We start from the raw sequence: 7,427 nt of genomic DNA, 5'->3' as shown, positions 1-7,427 counted from the left end.
ATAAAATGTACAAAATAGGATCAATTTATGATTAAGAGAAATAGACCAAAGAAGAATGAAAAACACAAGAATGATTAAAACACCTTCCATGTAGTCAACATGTATATTTTTCCTATAGGTTTGGTATGAGAAAACATTGTATAACTGTGTGTGTACTCATCTAAAGTGACAAGAGACTAGGAGATAAAAATCTCCTAAACATAAACAGCAGTGCAAAGAGCCAGGGAAAATCTATACTAGGTAGTTTAAATTGCTTTATTGAGGCTGACTTTGAGTGATTTGGTTCTTATTCCATGCTAGCAAAAATGCCTCTCTGGAACACTAAATTGTGAGAAGTTTAGAAAAGTAAAATTTTATTTAAAAAATTATGGAATGAAAAAAACCTATGTGTTTTATTTCCTTTTCTTTCATTTAAACTCACACATCCACAGTCCACTCACCTTCACCCACCTTCACACACATAACCCACACAAAACATATATGGAATAAGTCTTTTCCAAATTTAATCACAAATAATACATTTTCTAATGAGGGTTGTCCAGGCATTGTTATAGGCTTGTAGGGAATGACATTTTAGTTTAAAATCCTCTAAGCAGACCGTATGCCAACTGGTCTTATTAATCAAATGTTTGTCCGTGGAGAAGACTCAAGTCGTCTTCATCAGCTTTTCATTAAAATGGTGAGCTGAATGAATTTTTCAAGATACATACTGGTTAAATGGCTTGTTTTCCACTTTGATGTTTCCCTTGGGTAAAAAAGTTGGGGGAAGTTGAATTAGATGTTGTGTTGAACTAAGCATGTAGGCATGGCACTCAGCAAGTCAGACTCACTAAATGGAACCATCAGCAAGGACTCAGAGGGAGGGTATTACCTTATGGACTGGGTATGTCTGATATATATATATATATATATGTGTGTGTGTGTGTGTGTGTGTGTGTGTGCCTGGATTGACAGTGAAAACAAATAAATATTCAAGAAAATAATTTTCTTTAAAAATTGACCTGGGCATCAAGAAATCTCAATTCATTTTTAGTTAGATTTGTGACCTCCTGCTGACCCCATTAAATGCAGAAAAGTTTATTTGCCAACAGGATAAAATTAGGAGAAAATTCTTGTAAGTAGAAGTGCTTCTAAAATCTGACTTATCCTCCCTATGCCTAAAATACAGTATTTCCGGATGATGAAAAATTACTGGATTAAAATATAATGTTTTGAGGGTAACTATTCTAAAAGCCTCATTAAACTTGATAAGAAAAACATTGAGACCCCAATATAAAAATGAGCAAAGGATATGAACAAACAATACATACCAACAGAGATAATTAACAAGCAAACATATGGGAAGATGTTTAACCTTACTAGTTATCAAAGAAATACAAGCTAAAATAGCACTGTGTTAATACCATACCATTTAAGTGTGTAAAGGAGATTATATCCTGATGATTTCTACCACACATTTAAAGGAGAATTGACATCAGTCCTTTGCAAACTCTTCTAAAAAATAGAAGAGGGAACACTTTCTTCTTTTGTTGTCACTGGAAATTAACTTTATTGAGATTCTGCCAGTTGCACAATCTACTCTGATACTAGGCCCCTTCTTCTTCCTTTGCAACTCAGTCCTTCTTAAATGGTCCCATGAACCCTTTCTTCTCTTCCACAATCTGGAAGCAGCCATGGCCAAATTTGGAGGTGGTGTCGACAAACTTGAAGTTAATCTTCTCCAGGGTCTGCCGTTCGGTCTGCATCAGCAAAGACTTGCACTGGGTGTATACTCTCTTCCTGGTTCCTACCGAACTGTCTTTGAGCATGACAAAGCCATTGGTCACTTTACCACAGTGGACAAAGCCACCCAAAGGGCTGATGCTTTTGGGTGTAATCAGTAGAGGTGTTGTTCTTGATCATTTTGCCATTCCCCATGAGGTAGCCCTGGCCAATCTTGTAGATCTTCTTGTTGATCTCTGTACAGAAATGGCAGTCTTTCTGCCCAGCCCAAGCCGCAGAAAGGCCACCCGGGCAAGATGTCACATGGAAATACAGGCAGCCCAGTGGAGCTCTCGGTGGGTTTCACAAGGTGGCTTCTTGGTATGCCAGTGGCTGGATCCCTCTGTAGTGTTCGCCCCTGGTCGCCCCAGTGACAGTAATCATCTCATCCCACCCAAATGTTTGGTTCACAAGGACCTGCTGCTCTGGTTCCTTATGGGCCCAGTCCAACTTTTTGGCCACAGTCCCTCTGTTCACCTGGCTCTCCATTAGGTGGGCCTTCTTCTGGCATAGAGGAAGCAGGCACATCTGGGTGTGGGCTGAAGTTCCTGTCCAGCTGCTTCTTGCTGTCTACATCCTGTCCCTTCTTTTCCGTGAAGGTGTTTGTCTTATGTTTAATGCCAGTTCTAATAGAAACACCTTTTGCACTCATTGCTGATATGCTCGGCAAAGATGGACTTAAAGGTCTGGAGGCCTCATAGTGTTTCCACGCAGCCCACAGTGCCCACAGGCATAAAGGGCATAGTCTCCACTATGGTCACAGGCTCCACAACTTCTTTCTTATGCAGTTTGGACCCTGGTCTATCAACCTTTCTCACAACATGGGTCTTGCCAGCCTTGTAGCCAAGGAAGGCTGAGAGCTACATGGGCTTGGAAGAGTCATCCTTGGGGAACCCTATCACTTTCCCCTGGTGCTGACTGCTGCACTTCTGAGGCAGGAAGCCCAGGAACCAACGCCTGCGAGTAGAGAACTTCCTGTGAGACATCCTGCCATCAGATGCTGCTTGTAGAGGTCCAAGAATCCTTTCTGACTCATTCTATGAAGGCAGTATGACCCTGATACCAAAACCAGACAAAGACATCACAAGAAAACTACAGACCGATATCTCTTATAGATGGCAAAAATCTTCAACAAAATACTAGCAAACTAAATCCTGCAACATATAAAAATGTAATATACACCATGACCAAGTAGGATTTATCCCCTCAAAGCAATACACAAAAATCATTCAATGTAATATACCACATTATAAGTGGCTCAGTCATGTCTGACTCTTTGTGACCCCATGGACTATACAGTCCACGGAATTCTCCAGGCCAGAATATTGGGGTGGGTTGTCTTTCCCTTCTCCAGGGGATCTTCCCAACCCAGGGATTGAACCCAGGTCTCCCTCATTGCAGGCGGATTCTTTACCAGCTGAGCCAAAAGGGAAACCTGACCTTGAGGAACGCTTCTTATATACTTCAGAATTCAAGCACATCACTGGATCTTTAAACAGAAGTTAAAAAAAAATGGATATAACATATTTTTTAAATTAAAGCATAATACATGCATATTTACATATAGTAAAGTACACAATTCACGTTTACACTAGGTGAGTACTTCCATAAGTTAATTTTGCCACTACCCACAACAAGACACTACTTTTCTATTGTCACCAGCAGGCTCTTGGTGCCCACTGATGGTTGATACCCCAGCCAAAGGCAACCACTATCTGACCTGTATAACCATAGACTTAGGTTTGCTGATTTTGAACTTGACAGATTTGGGATTGTTCAGCACGTTCTCTTTGTGTCCCGTTTCTCTCGCTAAGCATTACACTGGGTTATTCCTCCATGATGTGCATGTGCATTCTGTTTCAGTGCTGGGTAGTACAGGATTTCCGGAGAAGGCAGTGGCACCCCACTCCAGTACTCTTGCCTGGAAAATCTCATGGACGGAGGAGCCTGGTAGGCTGCAGTCCATGGGGTCGCTAAGAGTCGGACACAACTGAGCGACTTCACTTTCACTTTTCACTTTCATGCATTGAGGAAGGAAATGGCAACCCACTCCAGTGTTCTTGCCTGGAGAATCCCAGGGACGGGGGCGCCTGGTGGGCTGCCGTCTGTGGGGTTGCACAGAGTCGGACATGACTGAAGTGACTTAGCAGCAGCAGCAGGACAGGATTTACAATTCCTATAATCTGCCTCCTGCAGAACATAGAAAGGCTAGCAAATTTCCTTTTATTTAAATTTCACTCTGATGTTGAACAAATGCAGGATTATATAAACTATCTTAAAAGGAGAAAGTTTAAAATAATAATAATAAAATAATTTCCCTAAGAGCATTTGGTACTGATAGGAGGACAGACAGAGTCAGCGGGAGAACTGTTGCTTCTAAACAAATAAAATGGGCAGATGCTTGGAAAAAATCTGTACCGCTGTATGGCAATCCTGTGGAGAGGGTAGGTGAAGTAGAAGGACTGCGCAAGTGGCCAAATTGGCAAACAAGGGAAATTCACCAGCCTGGGAGGGTTTGCAGGGAGCACACAGTGGTCACATGACCCTTTGGACTTGTGAGTGTGAGGTACACGCAGTGTGATTCTGTCTTATTGTAAAGCCATCTTGCCTGTTTCAGGCAGAAGATCAGGTTAGGTTCAAGTAGGAGTGATGAGGAAAAGCTTTCATTTTGGTCATAATTTTCAGGAAGCGACTTTTTTCAAACACCAGGTTTCTAGACAACAGCAAACAAGCTTTGGTTGTAAAAGGAGAATCAGTTCCTAAGAGTTATAAACCACATTCCAGAACTTGCTCTGGGAGGACATCAGAGGTTATATTATGTTAAATAGTAATAGCAGTAATAATATTATTGTAAGTGTTCTTATTTAATGGGGAGGTTGGGGCACGTGTTTTCTCTATTTATAGCTACTGACCTTCTCGGTGATTCTTCTCCTTCTTCTCCTTCCTAGAGGTTGGTATACAGAATCTTTATTTCCTAGAAAGAAAAACTAATTATTAACTTGGGAATATTTACAGAAGTTGGCAGGTAAGCTTGTTGGCTGCTCGCCAATCCAGCTTTCTATTGACACAGAACTTTTCTTTGTTTGTCATAACTAAACATATTAAAATGTATAGAACATATTTTGAGCAGTTAAATAGTTTCAGTTTCTCTATAATTAAGGTAAAACAAAATTCTATTCCAGCGTAAGTTGGCACTCACTAAGGTCTGTGTGACCTTGGGGAAATTAGTTCTTGGAGTCTGGGTTTCCTCAACTGTAAACTATGAGTTTAAATTGAGAACTCTAAAGTGCATTTTTAAATGCTAATATAATAAATTTCTAATTCAAGTCATGTAGAAAAATCTTAAAAAAAAAAATTCCCCTTCGATGTTAGACTTAGCTTTACATCAGTGTTGACTCCAGGAACCAACCATTTGATTTTGAGTGACTTTGAATTATATTCTGCTTGAATCTGGGTGCTACATTTGGAGCTCACAGTGTACCCCATTGAAGCAGCAGGAAAGCACCAGGAGGCAAAAGAACAATTACTTCTTGAAAAAGAGTGATGAGACCCTGACAATAGAGTGGTCTTTTCAGTTTAGATAGAGAAAGTGCCAAATGCCAGATAACATTAGATTAATTTGAGATCCAGAGAACATTTAGGTCAGGCTAACAAATTTATCTTTATTTGTGCTCTTAGCAACCTGTGTACCAAGTGTTTATTACTCTTGGACAGGTGCCTTCTGTTTATCTGGGAAGAGCTCATTGAGACATGAGTGTCCATTACATAGGTGTGACCCTAAGTGATAGGGAGTTGCGTGTCAAGCCCATGTTGTAAGAGACTGTGTTTTATGAGGAGGAAATGTTTATGATTAAGAATTTCTTAGATAAAATGTAGGTTTAGGCTAGGTTTAAATTGCCCTGAATTATAAGATGATCGCCAGGGAAAACACATCGTCATCCTCCATGGAATTGTGCTTATTTCAGGCAAAATCATTCCTGACACCCATTCCTCCTTTTACTGTCCAATATTCAGCTGTCAAGTGCTGATGCAAGGCATGGAAATTCCATTTTTCTTTTCTCCTGCAGAAAGCGCAAAGATCCTCCCATGCAATCTTCTAGGCTATTGTCATATGGTATGATTTATGTATTTCTTGTACGCTTCTTTCTTTTTAAAACTGGAAGTATATTCTTCTGTTTTATTGGACTATTTATTCTCTTGACATCCTTGGATGTGAGTTAATGGAACCATGATAAAAGGATAGGGAAGTAGAGCAAACAAGCCTGATGGTATAGATTCAGGACTGCCTGACAGATTAGAGATGGCAAGGATAGGAACAAAAGATAAAAATCACCTGACTCATGTGTACTAGGATGGTCCAAATAAACCAGTGCTTGAAGGTTTTGCTACACTGTGACCCTGAAAAATAAATGCAGAAAAGACTGAATTATGGCTGTAGGGATTAAGGAGAGATGTTTGCTTTCCTTTAAAAATTTTAATTTTGATACATTTAATGTAAATGCTTAATCTAATAGCCTAGTACAATGCTTTGCACTAAATGAACTTTTAATAGATATTTGTTTAATAAAGTCAGGGAAAGGAGTGAATACGTGTGAGGTAAGGAGATGGAGTAGGCAGACACCTATTAGTTTGTCTGCCACCATCTGACAGGTCCTGCTGGTTGTGACTGGTGTAGGGATGGAAACCCAAACTCAAACAATCCTAGGGCCTTCTCTCTACAGTGATTGGCCCAGAGAAGTGCCTTAGACAAAATCCAAGCCAACTGGAAGAGCTCCCCAGTACTTTTTAAATTGCAAACATGGAAACTCATGATAAAGCTGGGAAAATGTAAGTCTGAAGACTGCTGGCTGCCTCTCTTCCAGCAGGTCATTTCAGTCACTCAGTCATGTCTGACTCTTTGCGACCCCATGGACTGCAGCACTCTTCCATACTCAGGAGAAAGTAAGCCTGATGTGGAGAAGTTAACCCACAGACAGAGACAAGAAAGGGAGAAAAGTCCTGGCCACATTTGTCCCTGGCTCCAGCTGTTCTCACAGCCCAGTTTTATCCTGGCTTCTTGTGAGATTTCGTCACTTGAGCCAACCCTATCCCCTTCACAAAAGCTCAAAAAGTCCTCACTAATACGAGGGACACTTAAAGTAGAAATAAAACTGGGCTGATTTGGAAGCAACTAGACTTTTCTCAGGTGGCATTAGTGGTAAAGTACCTACCTGCCAATGCAGACGAGGTAAGAGACATGGGTTTGATCCTTGAGTCAGGAAGATTCCCTGCAGGAGTGCATGGCAGCCCACTCTAGTATTCTTGCCTGGAGAATCTCATGGACAGAGGAGCCTGGAGGGCTACAGTCCATGGGGTTGCAAAGAGTTGGACAGGGCTGAGCACATGTGCACAGACTCTAAGCACTGTGAGGATCATGTCTCTCATCTTTCATTCACAGTGCTTAAAATAGTGCTTGGTGCAGGTGGTAATCGATAACTGTAGAGTCAACCCAAATATACTTATTAAGTATCCAGGAAACATGCTAAGTTCTGGGAATAAAACAGTGAGCAAGACAGATGCAGCCCTTGCCCTTGAGAAGCTTTCAGTCAAGAAAGAGCACAGACATAACTGGTAATGGTAATAAAAAGTGATGCTTTTTTGATAGGGGAGTATTTAATTAGGATCAC

General features: G+C 40.8%; 1 pseudogene; it reads right to left on the bottom strand.

Moving 5' to 3' along the window:
* Positions 1 to 1,586: 1,586 nt before the first annotated feature.
* On the bottom strand, positions 1,587 to 2,747 carry LOC122687063 (annotated as a pseudogene).
* Between the last annotated feature and the right edge of the window lie 4,680 nt (positions 2,748 to 7,427).

The sequence above is a fragment of the Cervus elaphus genome, chromosome 30 (genome assembly GCF_910594005.1).
Source record: "Cervus elaphus chromosome 30, mCerEla1.1, whole genome shotgun sequence".
NCBI lineage: Eukaryota > Metazoa > Chordata > Mammalia > Artiodactyla > Cervidae > Cervus > Cervus elaphus.
The sequence above is the reverse complement of the archived record's forward strand: the minus strand, read 5'-3'. Positions and strand labels throughout refer to the sequence as shown.